This window comes from Triticum urartu, chromosome 7A, assembly GCF_056163025.1.
Source record: "Triticum urartu cultivar PI428250 chromosome 7A, HENAU_Tu73, whole genome shotgun sequence".
In the NCBI taxonomy this organism is placed as follows: domain Eukaryota; kingdom Viridiplantae; phylum Streptophyta; class Magnoliopsida; order Poales; family Poaceae; genus Triticum; species Triticum urartu.
In genome coordinates this window covers 720,633,990-720,656,367 of record NC_141879.1, presented here as the reverse complement: position 1 = coordinate 720,656,367, position 22,378 = coordinate 720,633,990, and the positions used below count along the sequence as shown (strand labels likewise).

Sequence of the window (22,378 nt, the reverse complement as noted above, 5' to 3'; positions counted from 1 at the left end):
TGACTCGAGAAAAAATGTGTTAAAATACATACACACAATAACTTCTGTATAAATTAGCATGATAATATATGCGCAACAGCTGATAGCTTATGTACAAACAACATGTTAATTGTTCCCCTCCAAGATAAAAGTTGTTCAAAAATACACCGCTAATAACTTTGGTGTATATAACATGGTTATATGCGCAAGTCAGAGCTAATAACTCACGTACAAATACCACGTTAACTTTTCACCTGATGGGTATATGTACCATGGATGTTTTCAAATGCTCAAGTCCCCATGGTACATCGCAGCTGAAATTCTTACCCGTCTTGTCCCTGACATGCCAACTTTGACTAAAATAAAAGCTTAGTACTTTCTTCAGGACACTCTTTTGATTTCCAAATTTTGTGTCTTTGGAAAGCTAGGAATGATATAGCCTTTTCACTACAAGTAGAGCTCTTCCTGCAAGTCAGATGTGTGCTCATGCCATCATAGATTCTGCAAGCTTTGCAATAGCCCAAGATCAGGCCACATTAGGTTCTGCAAACCAAATCATTGCCCTTGATTCTAGTACTAAAGTTGACCAAGTTTAGAGAAAAATATATCAGCATGTATACAATATTAAATAAGTTTCATGCGATCCATCATAAAATATAATTCTGTAGTGTATACTTTCAATGTTATCAAATACTAACACATTTTCCCCCATAGACTTGGTCCAACATAGATTCAACTTCGCAATCAATTTGGGATCGAGTGCGTAAAACTACTTTTAGCTTTCCTGTGGAATATAAATCGTAATCTTAATGATGCCCCAGCAAAATGTTTATTGCTGGTAGAATGACTCTTGAGCAAACTTGTGCAGTATAACTGACCAGTTCACTTAACATTCCATGAATTGATTCATGCATTTATTCATCCATGTTTCCATATTACTGCTTTTCAGCTTATTTCCAACGGGAAATCAGCGAGACGGCAGAGTCCTCAAAACAGAAACTCCACCGAGGAAAAATCGTCATCCCTTCTTCAGTATAAAGAAGCAAAATAACGGCGGACCTGAACTTGCAAAAGCAGAAGCACTAATTAAACATTCAGAGGCAGTCGTCTGCCTCCCTCTTTACAAATCAGAATTCGTCACCCGTGCAGTAGCGATGCCTCGGATGCTGCCCCTTCGCTGCCCGCTAGGGTTGCCGCTGCCGGCTACGGCCAAACTTTCCGACGAAGCCACAGCTGCCACCGCCGCTCCCCATTTCTTGATCGCTCACTGTGGTCTCCTTGGAGCCCTGGAGCTGCTCAAGGGTTGTCACCACCTGCTCCATGCCCGTACACGCACTCACGTCGCTGGACAGGCACTTGAGCGCCAGTGAGGCGGCCTTCTGCGCTCCAGCGAGGGAGTACTATCCGCCCAGCCGCTCGTCCAGGATGTGGCCATGTGGGAGATCTGGCGCTAGCGCCTTAGGTGCGTCCGCGCCCACTCCACCAGGTCTTGCTCACCGGATGGTCGGTTCCTGTCTAGTCGGCGCTGGCCGGCCAGTATCTCCAGCAGCACCACCCGGAAGCTGTACACGTCGCTCTCTGCCGTTGGGTCCTCTGTCAAAGCAAAGATTCAGAAGGGACTAGGAGTAGTTCATATTCTTTTTAACGACATGCATTGTCACTGCGACTAGTTCACACTCAGATACTGCAGAGGGACAGACAATGATCCAGCTTGAGACTTACTCCGATGCCAAGCTAAGATCTTTCTTACCACACCATCTCGACCATGTTTTCCATTGGCACGGCTAGCGGCACCATTTCGGCCGTTAACACATCTTCTCTTCAGGTTATCTCATACTCTCACCTAACCTTTTCCTCCATCATAATTGTAAGATCAACTGCATGTGCTCATAACATTTCCATCACCAATATCTACGCCCCCTCCATCTGGGCTCTCAAAAAATGCTTCCTCGACGAGCTCCTATCTATCGCACAACCGGATGATTCCCCGTGGTTAGTTGTTGGAGACTTCAACCTCCTATGCTTCCCCTCCGACCAAAACAACAATACCTTTCGTCGGTCAGAAGCTAACGCGTTCAACCAAGCTCTAGACAACCTAGTGTTAGATCGCTTTGGATCGGATAGGTTAGATTCTCCGGTAGACCTACCTTTTGCTTGTCCAGACGAGGAACTCCCGGTGCCCGGCCATGGTGACGGTGGCCGGTGATGGCAGAGAGTGGATGGCGGTGGTGGTGTGCTTCCCGTGAGCACCACGCTAACCCTAGATCGGTAGGGATTGTAAGTGGGGATTGTGGCAGCGATCAACCTCGTAAGTCGTGCCCGGCCCCCACCTCTGTTTATATAGCGCGGGTCACAGGGGCCCACCAACCATAATGGGTAGGGCGCCCCCGATCAGGGCGCATTGACCAAGGGCCTGGCAGGCCGTTGGGCCTGCACAGAGGAGATCAACCTAACATTCTCCCCCTTGATCTCAACACTTTTAACCTTATACTCTCTAGATTATTTGTTTCATCACATACTGGTATATAGAGCATATTTTATCGTCACAGCTCAATTGCCGATAGAATCATACAGCTACAACATACGTTTTGTTTAGAAACAAATTATGTTCCTTTTGGGCCTATCCAGGAATCATAAGGCTTTTCCTTAAACCCATGCCGGCTAAGTGTTCCTTGAACACATTGGGTGGTAAGCCTTTCGTTAACGGATCCGCAAGCATATCCTTTGTCCTTATATGCTCGAGACTTATAGTTTGATCCTGAATTTTATCTTTCACAACATAATACCTTATCTCTATTGTTTTGGTAGCATTACTCGACCTGTTGTTGTGAGCGTAAAATACTGTAGGCTGGTTGTCGCAGTACATCTTTAGTGGTTTGTGAATACAATCTACCACTTTCAAGTCGGGTATAAATTTTTTTAGCCATATCGCCTGCCCCGTGGCTTCGAAGCATGCTATGAATTTTGCATACATCATGGATGATGCAACTATCGACTGTTTGGAGCTTTTTCACGAAATAGCTCCCCCAGCGAGAGTGAAGACGTATCCTGACATGGATTTTCTATCATCTCTGTCCCCCGCAAAATCTGCGTTTGAATACCCTTTTATCTCTAGGGAATCACTTCTCCTGTATATATTAGCATGTAGTCCTTCGTGCCTTGCGCATAACACAACCCTTTCTTTACCATCTTCCAGTGCTCGATGCCTGGATTCTCTTGATATCTACCGAGTAGCCCGGTGATAAAGCTAAGTCAGGGCGAGTGCACACTTGTGCATACTGTAAGCTGCCAACTGCCGAAGCATATGGCACTGCTTTCATTTGATCGATCTCATACTAGTTCTTGGGACATTGGAATTTTCCAAAACTATCGCCTTGACTATAGGAGCAGGTGTGGCTATACTCGCATGCATATTACACTTTTTAAGAACCTTTTCTAAATATGCTTTCTGCGATAGTCCTAAGACTCCATTATCCCTATCGCGGTGAATTTCTATGCCCAAAACATATGATGCTTCACCAAGATCTTTTATGTCAAAATTTGAGGATAAGTATTTCTTTGTTTCTTGTAGTAGACTAACATCACTACTAGCAAGCAGGATATCATCCACATACAAGATTAGGAAAATATATTTCCCATTTTTAAACTTTGCATAAATACAATTATCCTCAATAGTTTCTTTAAATCCAAAACTTTTAGTCGTTTGATTAAACTTTAGATACCACTACCGAGAGGCTTGTCTTAATCCATAAATGGATTTCTTCAGGCGGCATCCCGTATTTTCCTTGCCTTCATGATAAAACCTTTGGGTTGTTTCATGTAGACATTTTCTTTTAAATCCCCATTGAGAAATGCCGTCTTTACATCCATTTGATGTAACTCTAAATCAAAATGAGCAACTAATGCCATTATGATTCTGAAGGAATCCTTACATGAGACTGGAGAAAATGTCTCATTGTAATTTATCCCTTCTCTTTGTGTAAATCATTTTGCCACGAGTCGTGCTTTATACTTTTCTACATTCCCTTTAGAGTCATACTTAATTTTATAGACCCATTTCCAGCATACTATTTTGGCTCCTTTAGGAATTTCCTCTAAGTCCCAAACATCTTTGGAACTCATCGATTTCATCTCGTCTTCCATTGCCTTCATCCACATCGATGAATGGGGGCTTCTCATGGCTTCTTCATATGAGGTGGAATCTTTTTCGACATGAACCATCTCTGTGTTATAAACTTTAAAGTCAGTAGAAATAGCTGACTTTCTTGGTCTTGTAGACCTTCTAAGGGCCTCTGTTTCAGGCACATTCTGTGCCTCAACTTCTGACACTTCTTCTAAAATTTGCTGCTGCACCTCCCTTTCATGCTCAACAAAGGGTTCAGTCAGCTCCTGACGGACAGGTTCCGGGTCTACCCCCATAGTTGTCATGGGTGGAGTTGCAACTGGTAGTGAGAAAAATGGCTCCTGAATCATCGAATTAGGTGCATGCACCCTCTTCTCCTCAAGATCAATTTTCCGAGCTACCAAGCTCCCCCTCATCATTTCATCCTCTAAGAAGACTACATGTCTCGTTTCTACAAACTTTGTATATCTGTCTGGGCAGTAGAAACAAAAACCCTTTGATCTGTCTGGATAGCCAATGAGGTAGCAACTCACTATTTTGGGATCGAACTTTGCAATGTTTGGATTAAACATTTTGGCCTCAGCAGGGCACCCCCACACCCTGAAGTCTTGTAGGGAGGGCACCCTTCCTGTTCATAGCTCGTACGGTGTTTTGGGCACCGACTTGCTTGGCACTCTATTGAGAATGTGAATGGAGGTTTTAAGCCCCTCCATCCATAATCCCAATGGCAAGTTGGAATAACTCATCATGCTGCGCACCGTATCCATAAGTGTACGGTTGCGCCTTTCAGCTACTCCATTCTTTTCTCCCATAGTGGGATACATTAAAAGCACATGAGTTATCATATCTTTCTCTTGCCAGAATTTCTCCGCCATACGGGATTTTTGACATAATATTATGTCAGCTTTACCCCGTTACGCAGGTATTTTCCCAGACTTTTCCCTCCATGCAGGTTTTATCATAATCATCTTTACCCGCCATGCGAAGGGAACATAAATGCCAGAATTGGCTCTTTTGATTGCATATTCAATCATCAAATTTAGGAATAAATGCGAATGCTCTTTGACACACATGCTTGATCCGACGTTGGTCAAATTAAACACGCATGTTGCTTGTTTCATCTCAAATCATGTTGACTGAAAAATCTTCTTCATAGAGAGTACATGAAAGACCTTCATCAACCAAGACTCTCAATGATCTATTTCTTTTCTTTTGAAGTCATTCTTTAGAGAGAACATACTCCCTCACGTTATGACCTTTCTTGGTCATCTTTCGGGTCACAAGTACCCATCCGTTCGCTTTCACGAATGAAAGCATGGAAATCTTTTAGTCTGAGAAAACTTAGCCAATAATCAACAATAATGGGCATAAAAATAACCCTACGTTGGTCTGGTTAAAAAGAAAAATGCACATTAAACTTTTGAAACTTTCTTTTATATTCTAAATCACCGTTGTGGCAGAATTAGTATAATTCCTCATCCTTCTACATTAATTCCATATCACTGTTGGGCGGAATGGAAATAATGTGTATAACTCATAAACAATGTGATGATAGTATTTCTATTAAACAACTTTGCTAAGAATTAATCAACATTAACAACTTTATTGCAGCGGGAACAAGAAATATACATTTCTCTAGTTCAAGAGCATTTCTTGATCTTTATCCGTTCTCTAAAAATTGATCACTTTGATACAAAAATTATCAGAGATTTAAACTTTGAACATAAGACTCATAGAATAATAGCACTGTTATCATCAACGTTGGTCAGAAAATAACAATATCATATTTTAACTTTAAAACAAATATCTTTCTTTTGTCATAGCGGAAACTATCTGCATCTTATTTCACCCATAGGGGAAAAACATTGCTAAGAGCATTTCTTCCAATTAAATTTTCCCGTTGGTTCCAACTTAATTGGAGGATAAAACTTTTTTACTTTGCAGCGGAAACTTTACAGTATTCTATTCAAGATCATGTTATTAACAACGTTGGTCATACAAATAACATAATCATATTCATTAAAATATTCACTTTAACATGCTCTTAAAAAACTTAATTCTTCATAAACTTTTATTTTCTTTGTAAAAGAGCACTATTAATTATTTATGCAGCAGAAAATCCTGAATAAAAATTCACGAACTTTTACTCTTTACATAAACTTTTTCTTTGACAGAATAAAAAATTATGAACTATTTAATTTTCTTTATAAAATTCATGAACTTTTTTTTGGACAAAAAATCTTTCGATTAATTTGAACAGAAAATCTATAAAAAATTAGCCGGCCTCGGCCTGGCGCGGGAGGCCCGCAGCGGCCCACGGCCTGCTCCCCCCGCAAGCTCTGCCGCCCGAGCCACTAGGATCACTGTGTGGCTGCCAATTAGCCCAGCTTCTGTGCCCGCGCTGCCGACGCCGGCTTGTGCCACTTTCAGCCCAAAAGGCCCGTGTCCAGTTAGGGTTTTGATCCTGGACGTCCGTGATGATCCGACGGCCATCCGCGGCTTTCGCTTGGTCAAAACCAGTGCCGACCGATCTCGAACCCTAGCCCCGTTCTTGTTCTCTCTTCGCGCGCCGCTCGCACCCTCTCGCTCGCTGTCCCGACCGGGTCGGGCCACCGCGCGGCGGAACCAGGCCGGCCGCGGGCGACGAGCGCCAGTGCGACACCCCGCCGTGCGCCTCTATTTCCTTCCCCCCATTCTCTTTCCTCCTTCCTTCGACAGAGAGAGAGCGAGAGAGAGACGCGGCCAAGCTCTCTGCTCCCCTTCGAGCCCGCTCTTGCCCTTTCTGTTGGCATCTACGGCAACGGCCCGGCGGCCGGCGACGGCGCCGAAGGCCACCGCCCCGCCCTGCGCGACCTTTCCCATCCTTCTTTTCTTCTTCTCTGCCACCGTTTACAACAACAGAGAGAGAGAGAGAGATCTGGCAAGATTCCGATGCGACGCCGTGGCCATCCCCCTCGCCGGCTGCGCGTCACCCTTGCGGTGAGCGCATCGCCGTCGAGCGGTTTGGCTGCGGTGTACTTTGCCCCTCGCGGGGTGGTTCTTCATCCCCGCACCTCGGCTTGCCGATGCGTGTGGGGATCGAGAGGAACAGGCGCGGCCGTACGGCGGTGCTCTTTGTCGGCGAGGCCCGAGGCCATGCTCCGCTTTACTTTTTTTATTTTCTTTACTCTGCCCTGCTAGGGTTCTTTGGGGGAGGGATTTCTTTCTGTGATTTCTTTTCAACCGAAAAAGTCTAACCCGATCTGGCTGGTACCATTGTTAGATCGCTTTGGATCGGATAGGTTAGATTCTCCAGTAGACCTACCTTCTGCTTGTCCAGACGAGGAACTCCCGGTGCCCGGCCATGGTGACGGCAGAGAGTGGATGGCGGCGGTGGTGTGCTTCCCGTGAGCACCGCGCTAAACCTTGATCGGTAGGGATTGTAGGTGGGGATTGTGGCAGCGATCAACCTCGTAAGTCGTGCCCCGGCCCCCACCTCTGTTTATATAGCGCGGGTCACAGGGTCCCACCAACCATAATGGGTTGGGCGCCCCTGATCAGGGCGCATTGACCAAGGGCCTGGCGGGCCATTGGGCCTACACGGAGGAGATCAACCTAACACCTAGCTGTTATCGAACTGCCACTCCTCGATCGCCAATTTACATGGTCAAACAATCGATCAACGCCCACCTTAGAATGGATTGACCGTGCTTTTTTTAACCTCGCCTGGGCAGATGCCTTACCCAATACATCCTTATCTTCGCTTACACGTTTCACATATGATCACGTCCCTCTCCTCATACACGTCACCACAACGATTCCTCGATCTAACTTTTTCAAGTTCGAGCCTGGCTGGTCCAATACCCGTCCATGCAATGACATTGTCACAAAATGCTGCACTCCCATCCAGACCACTTCAACCAACTTAGCCGCCCTCCTCGCTTCATCGCTCAAAAAAATCTAGGGTCTGCCTAAACAATTGGGCACATTCTCGCATTCCCACTCCTCTCTATGAATCTCGTTGCAAATCTGCCATATTGGCCTTAGATCATGCCGAAGAACTCAGAGCTCTATCACAATCCAAAATCCTCACTCGCAAGATCATCGTCTCGCTTCTTAAATGCACAATATAGGAGAAAATGACGTACTGGCGATGGCGTGCCAAGGTTTCTTGGGCCATCAATGGGGAAGAAAACACAAAATTCTTCCACATGTCAGCCACGCAACGCCTTAGGAAGAACAAAATCTTTACTCTCACTCGGGATGGTCATGACTTCACATCTCACCACCAAAAAGCCAAGATCCTCCGTGATTTCTTTGTCTCCCTCAATGGTACACCAACAAAAACATCCCGGTCCTTTGACCTGAACGCTATCTACCCTCACGCTGTGGCCGACCTCCATATTTGAATGAATTATTCTCGGAAGCAGAAATAAAAAAATGCTTTCTTCCAAATGAATCCCCAGGCTAGCCCTGGCCCAGATGGGTTTGGGCCCTCCTTCTACAGAACATACTGGCCCAAAGTAAAAAGCCTCGTCCTCCCCTTCTTCTCCCAATTGCATCAAGGCGTGGCAGATACGGAACACATTAACCGTGCCCACATCATACTTCTTCCAAAAAAGGATATGCCTACCTCTCCTGATGCCTTCCGACCCATCACGCTCCAGAACTGCCCAACAAAAGCTATCGCAAAAGTCCTAACCTCTCGTCTCAAGCCACTCATACCTTTGTTAGTACATGGAAATCAGACTGGGTTTATCTCCGACAGGAATATTGCTGAGAATTATGTCTTTGCAACCGATCTCATAAGCTCCTGCCACACTAGAAAAAGGCCTACCATGGTCTTCAAACTGGACTTTCGTAAAGCCTTCAACTCCGTGGCATGGCCTGCCCTTGACAAGATTCTCCTCGCTTGTGATTTCTCCCAAACTTTCCGTAACTGGATCCGGAACATTCTTCACATGGGCAAAACTGCCATACTCCTGAAAGGGTCAAATGTTCATCTCATTAGTGCCGGTTTGAATTTGAGCCGGCACTAATGTGTCCATTAGTGCCGGTTCCAACGACTAGCTGGGCCGCTCTCATTAGTACCGGTTCTTGCCAAACTTTTAGCATCGGTTCGTGGCACAAACCGGTACTAATGAGAGTGGTGGCAAGATGTTGTCAGTTTGGAGCCCCACCAGCACTTTTAGTACTGGTTCGTGCCACGAACATGTACTAAAGGTTGTCCTATATAAACCCTTCGTCCACCCGAGCTCGCTTCTTCCCCCTTTCCCCTCTCCTCTGTTCTTCCCTTCCTCTCGAGCTCATCACAAAATTTGCCCAAATTTTGTCAAGATTTGAAGGCCCCCCATCCATTCAAATGATCATAAAGGTTAGCAACTTTGTCCTTTCATCTCTCATTGCTAGATTAGCTCTTGCAATGGTTTACATAGTGATTAATTTGTGGGTTTTAGTAATTTGGGAGGAATTATATGTGATAGTATTTGATTTATATGGAATTTGAGGTCGAAATAACACTTAGTTTGAATATGTAGGTGTGGTTTACTTAGTGCCTTCTAAATCTCCGTCGTAACCATTGTCGATCGCCCGCACCGTCCCGTCGCCGGCACCACCTTCTGGTGAACCTATTGTTCTTATCTATTTTATACAAAAATTCATGTTTGTGTGATTTAGATATATAGTTACTTGTATAATTATCTTAACCGTACATTATTTGTTATTCATAGTGCCATGGTTTTGATATCCATCCCCGCCGGCCCTCATCCGGGTTATCATTCGGATGTGGTATATTTTCTTTTATAACTATTTTATTACATTTTGTGTTTATGACAAATTATGCCCATCAAATTGACATAGATTTTTTTATCTAGGAGGTATGTGAACCGGAAATTCCAGCCGACCCTATTGTCGAGAGGTTAAATTTAGTTGAAAGAGAAAACGAGTATTTGATAGAAAAATTGAAAAGAATTGAGGGGGAGAAGATGGAATTGGAGTTGCATGTTGCCGATGTCGTCGATGATCACAAGATCAAGATGGAGAAAATGCGCTTGAAGATTAGAAAGATTAGAAAATATGCCATTCATAGTGAGGCTTGGTATCATTATGTTGTTGGATCAATTGTTACCTTAGTTGCGATCTTGATCGCATTTGTTGTTGCATTTAAATTCTTTAGCTAGAGAGCTATTTATATGTTGCATTTAAGTGTTGTATGAACTTTATGTATGAACTTGTATTAATTTGGTCTTTTTGGTGTTGTGTAATAAAGATGAGCCGACAATGGATGTACGATGACCTATGCTCTCCCGAGTTCATTAATGGCGTGCAAACTTTTCTGCTTGCGGCTGAGGCAAACAAGCGGGCGGATGGTTTTATGTCTTGTTCATGTGCTGGCTATAAGAATGATCACAATTACTCTAAGTCAAGAACCATTCACGTCCACCTGTTTGAGTCCGGTTTCATGCCTCACTATAATGTTTGGACCAAGCACGGTGAAAGAGGGGTTATGATGGAAGACAATGAAGTAGAAGAGGACAACAAAAGCTATCCTGGCCATGGGTTCCCTGAATACGATGATACAACAATGGGGGGAGAAGCCGAGCCGGCAATACGGGAAGAAGCTGAGGAAGAGGCATCAGATGAGACCACTGATGATCTAGGTCGGGCCATTGCCGATGCAAAGACAAACTGCGCAAGTGATTTGAAGAAGAAGAAGTTGCAGCGCATGTTAGAGGATCACAAGAAATTGTTGTACCCGAATTGCGAAGCTGACAAGAAAAATCTGGGCACCACACTGGAATTGCTGCAATGGAAGGCAGAGAATGGTGTATCTTACAAGGGATTTGGAAAGTTACCGGTAATGATAAAGAATATGCTTCCAAAGGACAATGAATTGCCCGAGAGTACGTACGAAGCAAAGAAGGATGTCTGCCCTCTAGGGTTAGAGGTGTAGAAGATACATGCATGCCCTAATGATTGCATCCTCTTCCGCGGTGAGTACGAGGATTTGAACGCTTTCCCGGTATGCGGTGCATTGCGCTATAAGATCAGCCGTGATGACCCTGGTGATGTTGAGGGCCAGCGCCCCAGGAAGAAGATTCCTGCCAAGGTGATGTGGTATGCTCCTATAATACCACGGTTGAAACGTTTGTTCCAAAACAAAGAGCATGCCAAGGCGATGCGATGGCACAGAGAAGAACATAAGAAAGACAGAAAGTTTAGAGTACCCGCTGACAGGTCGCAGTAAACCATTCGTCCTAGCCAATGATGTGGCACATGTTTTCTATGTGAAGGACATGTCTACCAAGCCGAGAAAAAGAAAAGATAAGGAAGCGAATGCATCATACGATGAGCCAAAGCGCCACATAGTTCTTTTTGGGAAGAGAAACATTGTGGGAGTGGATGAAAAAATAGACATGTCAGAAGATTATGAAAAATTTGATGAAATTGCTCCATTCATAGTGAATATTGACCCGATCATCCAGTTAAATGATGAAGATTTTCCATGGTTACGGCGCAAAGGGACACACGCGAAGAAAAAGTTTCACACCCAAAGAACTGGGATGTGATCGGCTTCACTATCATCACTTTCTTCTATGTTTCACACCCAGGAGGGAATCTCTGTAATAGTTAGGGTAGTTATGTGTTTTGCATTTGAAACGCAAAGAAATTTTATTTGCAAACAAATTCTTTCATGCATTTATTGATTTTTTTCAGCTAAATGACCCTGAAATTGAAAAACACTTCAAATGAACTCCGAGAAGGTTGAAAGTTGGCATGGTATCATAATTTCACCTACATAGCATGTACAAAAAAGTAGAGAGGGTTCCAGCAAAAACTGGATGCACTTCCTGTACAAAATGGACAATCTTTTTCGAAGTATCAGGGTTTCGGACGAAAACTCATCTGTTACAAAGGCATTTCATTTTTTAAATAACCTAAGCATTACCAAATTTAATATAAAGATAAAACACACTAATATTAAACATAAGAAAAAAGAATAACTAAAAATGTATTTTTAAAGTTAAGTTATTCACAAACTAGTGATTCACACAAATTTCAAATAATTCAAAATTTAAACTATTCAAATTTGACAACTACCGGCACTAACAGAACGTTTGTAATTTTTTGTACATAAAGAAAAAATATTCACAAAGAAACTTTAAATACAGCAAAAACAACTCAGAAATAAATAAAATAAAATAAATAAAGCAAAAAAATAAATAAAAGAAATGCAGGCCCGCAAGGCCCAGAAACCCAACATGTTATTGGGTCAGGATGCAGGCCCGCAAGGCCCAGAAATAAATAAAAGAAAATAAATAAAGCAAAAAAAACAAGTAGGCCCAGAAGGCCTGCTTTGGAGAGGAGCTCGACGGAGCAGCCGCGGCTGGGTTTATCGACCAGTGCGGCTGCCCTTCGCTAGGCGAGGTGGGACTAAACTTTGTGCTCCTCGCCTGGCAGCGCAGACCCTTTAATACCGGATGGTGGCTCCAACCGGTACTAAAGGGGGTGTCTTTAGTACCAGTTGGTGCCACCAACCAGTACTAACCTTTAGTACCAGTTGGTGGCACCAACCGGTACTAAAGACTCATCCTATATAAGCAGCATTTACAAAAAGTTCGGTAGTTTTTATCTGCTTCTTCTCCACTGCCCTGTCGCCCGCCGCCCCCCGTCGCCACCCCTTGTCGACGACCCAGTTGATGCCCTCGTCGCCGCCCCGTCCCCGTCACCGTCGTCGCTGCCCCGTCCCCGTCGTCGCCGCCCCGTCCCCGTCCCCGTCGTCACCGCCCCATCCCCGTCCCCGTCGTCGCCATCCGCGTCGTCGCCCGTCGCCGTCCCCATCGCCGCCCCCATCGCCTCGCCTCGCCGGTGAGCTCTTGCCCCGGCCGCCATGTCCACACACACACACATTGTTAATTAGTTGTAAAATTGTTAGTATTTTTTATATTTTTTAGTTATAGAAATGTTAGAAATTTTTCTGTTTTTTAGTTATAGAAATGTTGGAAATTTTTCTGTTTTTTTAGTTATAGAAATATTAAAAAATTTATAGAAATGTTAGTTATATAGAAATGTTAGAAATTTTAGAAATGTTAGTTTTAGCTAGATGAATTAAATTAAGGTCAAATTGTTAGACGATGATCGATGTTTTTTAGTTTCTTATAATTTTAGTTATAGAAAAATTTAGAATTTGCATATAGAATTTTAGTTATCATTATCCAATAATTTAAAAAATGTTATCTTTTGCGGGCATATAGTATTTGTTTTCGACAATGCCCGGCCCGCATCATCGCCGTCAACCCGTTCGCGACGATGTCCTGCTTCAGAGGACCCATGTCCGAGACTGGGCTCCGCCGTGCTGGCACTGGGTGGTGCTACCTTCAGGGGCACGCCGCTTGGTGAGCAACCCGGCCCCGGGTCCTGTCGTCGACCCTGATCTCCTTTGGTGGCGTTCGTATGGGCCACATTCGGTGCAGAGGGAGCCGGCCCCGCCGGAGGTGGTGCGTCGCCGTGTCAGGGAGGAGGACGAGCACGTCCGTCGCTACATGGCTGCTATGGACGTCAGGTTCTCCAATACCTGGCAGGTTCTTTGGGCAGATGACTAGAGATATGATCCTATGATGGTTCCTTCTCTTTGGGTGTCCACCGCCCGCTCCTCAGGAACCGCGAGTGGCCTAGATTCCTCTGTAGTATTCGATCTTTATTAGCTAGCTAGCTAGTGATGGATTCGATATATAATATTCGAGATGATGTATTCGAGATTATATATATTATTAGAGACAATGTATTCGAGATTATATATTATTCGAGACGATGTATTCGAGATTATATATTATTCGAGATGATGCATATTATGTACTATGATTCAATTTTTCCTTATTGATTGCATCCATGCATTGTAATTTGAATACTAAATTGTTTTATATTTCTTATGGATTAGTTAAATAAAAGTTATGGCAGACAATACCGGCAGAGAGGGAGAAGAGACCATGTTCGAGATCATACGCGGCCCTCGCGGGCCAGATGATCAGAATGAAGATTATGACGGCTCCGAATATCTGAACAATACCGGGGAGGGTGATGATAAGATATTCGATGTCGACGACCGAATTGATGAAGTCATGAACTATGATTATGATTATGATGACGCGGACAATGTTGATCTTGAAATAACAAAGAACGGCGAGGTATATTTATATAAGCAGGCATCTGGTGATCATCACATGTTTTTTGATTTGAAGATATATTAACGAATCGATATTTCTTCTTTCAGCCCTCCGGATCGAGCAAATCTGCTTTTACAGACAGCAGGACAAAGCGAGGCCCGGGCAAAAAGTTGAGGGACGGTGTAAAGTACAACATCAATGCCATCAAACCTAATGGCGAACCAATCACGCCTAAGAACATTGCGTACAAGTTCATTTGTCTGTGCAGACTTCTTGTGAAGGACCAACTCCCGATCTCCATTCAAGAATGGAAAGAGCCAAAAAATAAATATCCATATGTTACTTGGGTTGGCGACAGTGCAAAAAAAAGCTTTGGGAATCTCTCATGGAACATTTCACCCTACCAGATCATTTCACTGATGCAGATGTGCAGAAAGTCAAGGACGCTGCTCTTAGGAAGATGGCAATTGCATTCAACACCCACAAGAAAACTATGTGGGCCAACACGTCGAAGGAGGAAGGAAGACTTCAGAATTCAAGGGAACACTGGAGAAGCAAAGAGAATACTGGCTCGCTTTCGTGAAATTCAAGGAATCAAAATTATCTAAGGAACGGTCGAGAAAAAACAAGGCTAATGCCGCAAAAAAGACGCAGTTCCATAGGCTGGGGCCAGGTGGCTACGTGGTGGCAATGCCTAAGTGGGATAAGCCTGAGCAAGAGATGCTGGGTGCAGGGGTCAATCCAGTTACTAGGAGCTGGACCCCCAGGTGCAGAACTTGGTTCTATGTGCATGGGGGGCGTTGGACCTGAAGACAGGCCTGATTTCGAAGAAGGCAAGTCTAAAAGGAGCCGAAGATAAGTTACTTCAAGCAATAGAAGATGCTCGAACGGGGGTGTTCACGCCAAACAGAGAGAATGACGAGCTTACGCGTGCCCTGGGAAATCCTGAACACCCGGGAAGAACACGAGGCAAGGGCGTTGTTCCGTGGTATGAGGGCTTTTCGGACTGGAACGCCGACTACAAAACCCGTGCAAGAAGGAGGATGGAGGAGGACAAGAAGAGGAAGATGGAGGAGCAGCAAAGGAAGCAGGAAGCAGAACGCCTTCAAGGCCTAGAATCAGCGCATGCGGACTTGGTACTCAAATTCCAGCGGCAGCAGCAATAGATCGACTCACTTAGCCAGGAAAGAGGGTCTTAGCAGCGGCAGCAGCTAGCGGATGATCCAACATTGGATATCACCGTCCCATCCATGCCAAGAAGCAGCGTTGGTTCTGCCCCGGGCGACGCACTGCTGGATAGATACCATGTGGATGACATCATGGAGAGCACTAACTATGAGCTACACTTCAAAATGAAGAACATACCCATGAAGGTGGCGGACACCATTGCTTATAAAAATTCCCCCGACGCAACATTCCATTGCAACCCGATTCCAGCCGGCTATGCTCGTGTCCAGGTTGATGAAGTGGTGGACCAATATTCGGGCCTAGAGCTTGATATTCCTGGAGGTGACGAGGAGCACACACTGGGAGAGGCCAAACATCGTATCATCCTATGGAGAAAGGATTGCATCATCTTCGTAAGGCCACCGACACCACGTCAGCCGACTCCTCTTCGAAGTCCGCCACCGCGTCAGGCCACTCCTCCTCCTCCAAATCCGGCAAAGCGTCAGGCCACTCCTCCTCCTCCAAGTCCGGCAAAGCGTCAGGCCACTCCTCCTGCTTCAAGTCCGGCACAACGTCAGCAGACTCCTCCTCGAAGTCCGCCACCGCGTCAGCAGACTCCCGCTCCTCCAAGTCCAAGAACACGTCAGGCCACTCCTCCTCCTCCAAGTCAGGCACAACGTCAGGCCACTCCTCCTGCTCCAACTCAGCCATGTCAGCCGCCTCCGCCGCCTCAGCAATCGCAGAAGAGAGCCGCCGTAGCTATGGTGCGTAGCGCTATGAGTCGAGGTAGTCCAGGAGGTACAGGCGGAGGTAAGCGATATAAATGTGGTCCAAGCCTCGCTCCTCTTCCTCAGAGGCCTTACGACATGACCGAGGAGCAAAATGCAGCCATAGTGCAGGCCCAAGTGGACGCCCATTTTGGACCGAAACCGGCACCACCGCCAAGGGAGAAAGTGCGTGAGGAAAATATTGACCACTTCATTCGTATGGCTAGACCACCAGCTCCCAAGCCTGTTGACTCAGACTATGAGCGCCAAATCAGGAAGGCACATCGAGCACGACTACAGAAGTAGTCGAGCTCGAGCTTGAGCCAAGCAGCTGGCAAAAAATGCGGGAAAACCGTTCCCCAGCTGGGAGAACAGGCGGCGCAGTCGGTCCCCCCGCTTGTTGTGCCAACAACACATGAGAGTACCGCCGCCCTATATAGATGTGGGCAAACCGTTCCCCAGCTGGGCAATCTGGTAATAACCGAGGAGCATATAATGCAGGCTCAAATGCTCAATATCAATGTTGGACAACTCCTCGAGATCGAGCCCATGTCTCCACTTAGAGAGGAGGAAATAAAACGGAAATATGTCCCTGGCCAAATTTTGGTCGAGCCAAGGAGGTCAAGAACCTCCCAACGAGAATGTATGAATTGCATGATTGGTACATGAAAATTGCCAAGAGTTCCAATCGAGAGTCCCTCATGGTGAAGGTCAAGGAAGAGCATTACTTCCATAAGCTAGCTCTATCCGTTGAGTATTCAGAACTATTTCAGTTATTCAATCAAGATGCACTTGACAAATCTCTCATTAGTTGCTATTCTCTGTAAGTGATTTCTTTCTGTAATTGAAGTCTCAAGCTAGATTTAGTGCTCATTGATCGATCATTACCCGTAATTATCCTCAGTATATTCTTTTTTGTGGTATTATGCAGGATGAAGATGTATGAAATGAAAAAAGCTGGACGCTATGGCATTGGTTTCATTGACCAAATACCATTAATGAACAGACATGGACATATGAATATTATAAACAAGATGTAGAGAATAAAATGCTAGAGTTCTTGAAGCGCCTCAATAGCAATGAAGATATACTACTTCCTTACAACTTCCGGTGAGTCACACTGTCTTGTACTGCAAATTCTGTTTTTGCTTACTAGCTAGCTAGATGTTAATAATTAAGTGTATAGGGTTTAGGGTAGTTGATTAGTGTTATGCACATGCCCGCTTAATTAAGTCATGCAAACGTGTGCGCATGCAGTTACCACTGGGTCTTGTTAGACATTAAAGTTGAAGAAGGAACAGTTGAAGTACTGGACTCACTCCTTAAGAAAGAAAGTGACTTCACCATCGTGAAGGGGATACTCGACAGGTAATTTCAATCATTATTAACTATATCTCGGCCTATTTAGTTCGTCATTTCCTGATATCAACTATTTAATAACCCCTTTATTAATTTTCTTCGCCGGCGGGCAGGGCTTGGGCAAAGTTCATCAAGGTGACTCCAGGCAAATGGAGAAAAAAGTTGTTGTGGTATCGACCCAAGGTCAGTAATTAAGTAGTACTGACTAGCTACCATCTTTTTAATTATTGTTTTAATAGCATTAATTAATTATCATGCTTGATTAATTATAATCTGATTAAATTCTATTCTCGTAAAGGCCCTGAAGCAGGCGCCGGGGACTGATGTGTGTGCATACTACGTTTTCGAGAACATTCGCATGATGGCGTCCGAAAGGAGCAAATCTCAAAGACAGGAATGGGTACATTTGCGAGAACACTATTCACAATTTTTATGTGATTATCGATATCTAGTCACATAACTAATACACATGCATATCGATATCTAGTCACAATATGTAGTATCGTAAAATACCAGCAAACAAAAAAGAATTAAATGGAAAACACAAAATTAAAGGAAAAATAAAAAATAAAACCAAAACCCCCCAAATATTTTAGTACCGGTTGGTGTTACCAACCGGTACTAAAGGGCTCCCCGCCCCCGGCGCTGGCTCATGCCACGTGGTGGCCCTTTAGCGGCGGTTCATGCAGAACCGGTACTAAAGGGGGGGACCTTTAGTCCCCACTCTTTAGTGCGGTTGCAGAACCGGCACTAAAGGCCCTTATGAACCGGTGATACATCCCAGTTCTGGACTAGTGGGTGTTCCAAGCAATTGGATTGAATGCAAAAATGGCCTGCGGCAAGGTGACCCGATCTCTCCCTACCTCTTACTCATCGTCGTAGACCTGTTCCAGCAACTCATCTTCAAGAACACGGAGGCTGCTCTCCACCACCCCATTTTCTCACACCTACCTCCCACTGTTCTTCAGTACGCCGATGATACGCTCATCATTGCTACTGCCTCCCCTATTGCCGCCGCAGCTCTCAAAGTAATCTTAAACTAGTTTGCGAATGCTACAGGTGTGATCATCAACTTCTCCAGAACCACTCTGGCCACTCTCCACACATATGACACCATAGCTAATGCCACCGCTCTTGTCATGGGCTGCTCACGCGCCCCCTTCCCCCAAACATACCTCGGCCTACATCTCTCCCCTACAAAACCACCATCCAATGCCTTTGATCCACTGTTAGAACTCTCTGGCAAGTTGTTGACAGGATGGCGAGCCAAACTGCTAGACAAAGGTGATCATCTCATTCTCATCTCCACGTTCCTAGACTCCCTCGTCACCTCCTTCATGTCGGTCTTCCACATTCTAAAAAAGGTCCTCAAAACCATAGACTCCCTCCGTAGGGCTTTCTTCTGGGCGGGAGAGGATTCTTGTTCATGAGCTCAATGCCTTATTGCATGGAAAAACATGTGTGTACCGAAGAAATACGGTGGTCTAGGGCTAAAAAACATTCATATTCAGAACAACTGCCTACTCATGAAATTCGCAGCCAAGGCCTTGACCTCTGTCTCGGCCCCTTTGCTAGAGTGGTTAGATCTTCAACACCCAAACGCACTAGTCTCCTCTTCCCCACAAACCTCTTTCCTCTGCTGCACCATTGCTCAGCAAATCCCCACCTTGCACACAATCTCATTCGTCCTAACAAACAGTGGGTCAGATACTTACTTCTGGCGTGATACTTGGTTAACCCCAATGCCTCAAGCCTCCTCCTTCCCCCACTTCTTCTCACACTCCACCCTTCAGCTGTTTAAAGTGGCTAATATACTGCGTTACGGTTTAGAAGCTAACCTCCATAATTGTCTCTCCCTTCTGGCAGAGCAAGAGCTTGTTTCGTTGTTGGCTATTTTGCAGGACTTCGTTCCTTCGGTAGAGGAAGACCAAAGATTTCTACATCGAGGACACAACTTCACCAAGAACGCGTACGACGCCCTCATGGTAAGGCCTAACAACAATCCCCTTGCTCCCCTCATATGGTGCTCCAAGGTTCTAGGCAATATTTTTTTTTGCTTGGCTCCTCTTCAAGGACCGCCTCAATACCAGGGCCAACCTCGCTCACAAGCACATCATCTCCACTGACACATGCCCTCGATGTGCTATGTTACCTGAAGACTCCATGCACCTTTTCATCATCACCTGCCCACTTGCCAGCCGGGTCTGGCAACGCATGGGTATCCTGTCTCAGACGGACGACATCGCCGACCTTTGGGATACTCCTCTACCGCATCACCTTCCGAACAAGGCATCGCCACTGGTCCTCATGTCACTCCTATGGAAGATCTGGGCAGCACATAATGATATGATGTTTAGAAATATTGATCAATGTTATGTAATAACCCTCAGGGCCCTTATTTCTGACTTGGATCTCTGGTCACACCATCTCATGGCAATATGTGACAAGGAGGACGTCTCCTCGTGGCATTCCTACCTCTCTGCACGCTGCGTCGTGCCTATGTAGTTTTGTACTTGTTGCCTCGGCGGCTTTTGAGTAATATATCCAGGAGGGGACCCCCCCCCCCCCCGGTGATTCTAAAAAAACATTAGCAAAATTATTTTCTATAAAGGGCAACACATTAGCAATATTGTATGAGGATCGCACTACACTGCTCATTCCCGGCCGTTGACCGGCTGGTAGAAAGTACATGGATGCTTATCTAGCTGCAAGTTTGTGTTGGATCCTTTTATAGATCGATCACCTCTTAGGCTCTTACTCCCTAAAGTTAAAGTGCATATAGACAATATATCATATGGTGAAAGGGTCCAGCTAGGTCTGAAACCATAAAAAATATTGGAGCAGTTGAGTTGTACCTAACTAATTTGACCTCATCAAGACCTCAACAACCAACCCAAAAATTTAATAGCGTCCTCGATGTTTCTCGTAGTGCTTCATAACAACCATACTTACAAGCTACTGCATCGCAACAACATCATTCAACCCTGAGAAGCAAACTATGATGCTCAAACTTCATAGCCTTTTTAGTATATAAATATACACTATAAATTGGAGGTTTTAGAAAATGAATAGAAGCGTTTCAGCAAACACCAAAGTATGTAAATATATCATGTGCAGCTGATCATTTCTTTAAAGAAACTAACTAAGCTCCAAGCTCTGTATTACCGGTCGACAACCCAAGATCAGACAGCCTTTTTGCATAGTAGCTCGGCAATTCATCAATATAAAAGCTTAGATCAACAGTTGGTTCTTCCTTTTGCTTCCCAAAATCAGACAGCTTTGCATTGTAGCTCTGCAATCCATATCCCATCAATTGACAAAAACAGAAATAATAAAACAAATTGTCTTCTCGATCCAATTAGAATGAAAGAACGGAAACATACCGAATCAAGAAGAATGTCTGATGTCTTGAAATCACCGCAGATGACATTGGCCTTGTCGCTGTGGAGGAATGTGACCCCTTTGGCTACCCCAAGAGCAACCTTCATCCTCAAATCCCATGACAGTGGTTGGAGATGTGAGGCCCCTACATCATCATTCGCCCAAACTTGTTATTGTCTCACCCCCAGTAGTAACTAATTTGGGAGGTGTTAACTGATCAGTGGTGGCTAGAAGAAGATTATGTGGTAAACTGTTAATTACTCTTGAAAAGATGGTTCTACAAGCTTCCTTGTGGCATGAACTCACAGACAAGTATGTGTTGCTCGTCTTCGAGGCAATACCCTAGTAGCTTCACTAGATTGGGATGGGACGATCGGCCTAGGTGACTCGTCTCATCCTGCACATAAGGTTGAGAAACAGATTCAAGAATGAATTGGAATTGATTGGTACCGAGTTAAAAAATGGTTGGCACTGAGAAACACTGACCAGCCATTCCTTGTGGATCTGGAAGCTTTCCTGGTTGAGCTTCTTGATGGCGATGGGCATGCCAGTGCCAGAGCTAGCCCGGGCGAAGGAGGCTTCGTCAGCCCACCCTTTGAAGATCGATCCAAGGCCGCTCTTACGGAGCACGCTATCCGGCCGGAAGTTGCTCATGGCCTTATTGTGGTCCTTAAAGGTGAAACTTCTGAGGTTGGCTGGCTGGAGGATCTCGTCCTCGCTCATAAGGGCCGCGGGCACTGTCGTCGACGGCCTCTGGAAGCAGTTTTCCATGGACGATGATGTAGGATGTATCAAACCAAACTCCACAAAGCAGCAGATGATGGAGAGTTTGAAGGTGAGAGAGACCTCTTGCCCTGACAGAGCAAGCTTGATATAGCCTTAAATTAGAAGTGATTATTGACTACCGAGTAGATGTAAACGCTCACAAGTGTGAATGCTGATTCCTTGATGTCTACCAGAAAGCGTGTATCTTTCAAGGTGAATACCAAACAAAGGCCAACTGGATCAACATGCATGCACACTATCTGCACTTAATTATTTATTCCGGTCCTCAGCTACAACAACTATATATTTAGTATTTATAATGGATATAGAAAAATAGGGACGATAAATTTGATTAAGAATTATATTAAGCCAACAGGCACCGGTGTGCTCATGATACAAGAAAACAATATACATTAGCAGTATTCTATATGTTGGGAACGTAGCATGCAATTTCAAAAAAAATCCTACGATCATGCAATACCTATCTAGGAGATGCATAGCAATGAGAGGGGGAGAGTGTGTCCACGTACCCTCGTAGACCAAAAGCGGAAGCGTTATAATGCGGTTGATGTAGTCGAACGCCTTCGCGATCCAACCGATCAAGTACCAAACGTACGGCACCTCCGAGTTCAGCACATGTTTGACTCGATGACGTCCCTCGAACTCTTGATCCAGCAAAGTGTCGAGGGAGGGTT

The 22,378-nt window shown here is 44.9% G+C and overlaps 1 pseudogene; it reads right to left on the bottom strand.

The window, feature by feature from the left end:
• Positions 1-1,429: 1,429 nt before the first annotated feature.
• On the bottom strand, positions 1,430-21,689 carry LOC125532122 (receptor-like cytoplasmic kinase 176; annotated as a pseudogene).
• Positions 21,690-22,378: the final 689 nt, after the last annotated feature.